We start from the raw sequence: 2,552 nt of genomic DNA, 5'->3' as shown, positions 1-2,552 counted from the left end.
TTATCCATTTCAGACAAATTTCCGATGTATTTCACACTAATATCAATACTTACACCAGAAAAAAATGTGTTCTCTCTTAGGTATCACTCTTGAATCTTGCCAAAAATTCATTTTCTTACCAATACAAAGCTTTTCGTCATTACAAGTAGCATTTTCTACCCAAAAAAGTGGTTTTCATCCCCAATAGAAATCGTTTTCTCTACAAATGGTCCCTTGCAGCAACATATGAAACACTGTTATTGGAATACCTTTTTCCCTCTTCAAAATAAGGACATTTCCAACAGAAATATCGATTTCTGACCAATTTTAGAAGAATGTCACACAAATATCAGTACCTATCCCAGAAATAAAAAGTTCTCTCCTAAGAATCATTCTTCATCCTTGCAAAAACATGGTTTTCTCACCAAAATAATGCTTTATATCCCTTTAAAATAGCGTCGTTTCCCAGAAATACTGGTTTTCATCCCCAAAAGAAGACATTTTCTCTACAAAATGAAGCTTTGTAGCAAAATATGACACATTGTTTCCAGAATAACTTTTCTCTTCTACAAATTGAGGACGTTACTCACAGAAATACCTTTTCTCCTCTACAAAATAAGGACATTTCCAACAGATATATCCTTTTCTGACAGATTTTAGAAAAATTTCACAGGAATATCAATACTTATACCAGAAATAAAAAGGTCTCTCTTAGGTATCACTCTTTACCCTGGCAAATATATGTTTTTCTTACCAAAATAATGTTTTCATCTCTACAAACAGCATTTTTTAAACATAAAAGTGGTTTTCATCACCAAAAGAAATCTATTTCTCTACAAAATTATCGTTTGTAGCCAAATACGACACACTGTTTCCAGAATAGCTCTTTTCATCTAAAAAAGAATGACATTTCCAACAGAAATATCGATTTCTGACAAATTTTAGAAGTAGGTCACATGAATATCGATACTTATCCCAGAAATGAAAAGTACACTCTTAGGTATCACTCTTCATCCTTGCAAAACTATGGTTTTCTTCCCAAACTAATGCTTTTCATCCCTACAAATAGCAATTTCTCCCTAAATTACTGGTTTTCATCCCCAAAAGAAGACACATTCTCTTTAAAATGATGCTTTGTAACAAATTATGACTCATTGATTCCAGAATATCTGTCTTCCCCTACAAAATAATGACATTAACATAAGAATTATCCATTTCAGACAAATTTCCGATGTATTTCACACTAATATCAATACTTACACCAGAAAAAAATGTTTTCTCTCTTAGGTATCACTCTTGAATCTTGCCAAAAATTCATTTTCTTACCAATACAAAGCTTTTCATCATTACAAGTAGCGTTTTCTACCCAAAAAAGTGGTTTTCATCCCCAATAGAAATCGTTTTCTCTACAAATGGTCCCTTGTAGCAACATATGAAACACTGTTATTGGAATACCTCTTTCCCTCTTCAAAATAAGGACATTTCCAACAGAAATATCGATTTCTGACCAATTTTAGAAGAATGTCACACAAATATCAGTACCTATCCCAGAAATAAAAAGTTCTCTCCTAAGAATCATTCCTCATCCTTGCAAAAACATGGTTTTCTCACCAAAATAATGCTTTTTATCCCTTTAAAATAGCGTTGTTTCCCAGAAATACTGGTTTTCATCCCCAAAAGAAGACGTTTTCTCTACAAAATGAAGCTTTGTAGCAAAATATAACACACTGTTTCCAGAATACCTTTTCTCTTCTACAAATTCAGGACGTTACTAACAGAAATACCTTTTCTCCTCTACAAAATAAGGACATTTCCAACAGATATATCCTTTTCTGACAGATTTTAGAAAAATTTCACAGGAATATCAATACTTATACCAGAAATAAAAAGGTCTCTCTTAGGTATCACTCTTTACCCTTGCAAAAATATGGTTTTCTTACCAAAATAATGTTTTTCATCTCTACAAACAGCATTTTCTAAACATAAAGGTGGTTTTCATCACCAAAAGAAATAGATTTCTCTACAAAATTATCGTTTGTAGCCAAATATCACACACTATTTCCAGAATAACTCTTTTCATCTAAAAAAGAATGACATTTCCAACAGAAATATCGATTTCTGACAAATTTTAGAGGTAGGTCACATGAATATCGATACTTATCCCAGAAACGAAAAGTACACTCTTAGGTATCACTCTTCATCCTTGCAAAACTATGGTTTTCTTCCCAAACTAATGCTTTTCATCCCTACAAATAGCAATTTCTCCCTAAATTACTGGTTTTCATCCCCAAAAGAAGACACATTGTCTTTAAAATGATGCTTTGTAACAAATTATGACTCATTGATTCCAGAATATCTGTCTTCCCCTACAAAATAATGACATTAACATAAGAATTATCCATTTCAGACAAATTTCCGATGTATTTCACACTAATATCAATACTTACACCAGAAAAAAATGTTTTCTCTCTTAGGTATCACTCTTGAATCTTGCCAAAAATTCATTTTCTTACCAATACAAAGCTTTTCATCATTACAAGTAGCGTTTTCTACCCAAAAAAGTGGTTTTCATC

This window comes from Coturnix japonica, chromosome W (genome assembly GCF_054131305.1).
Source record: "Coturnix japonica strain WE chromosome W, WE-NBRP24, whole genome shotgun sequence".
NCBI lineage: Eukaryota > Metazoa > Chordata > Aves > Galliformes > Phasianidae > Coturnix > Coturnix japonica.
Note: the sequence above shows the minus strand (reverse complement) of the source record.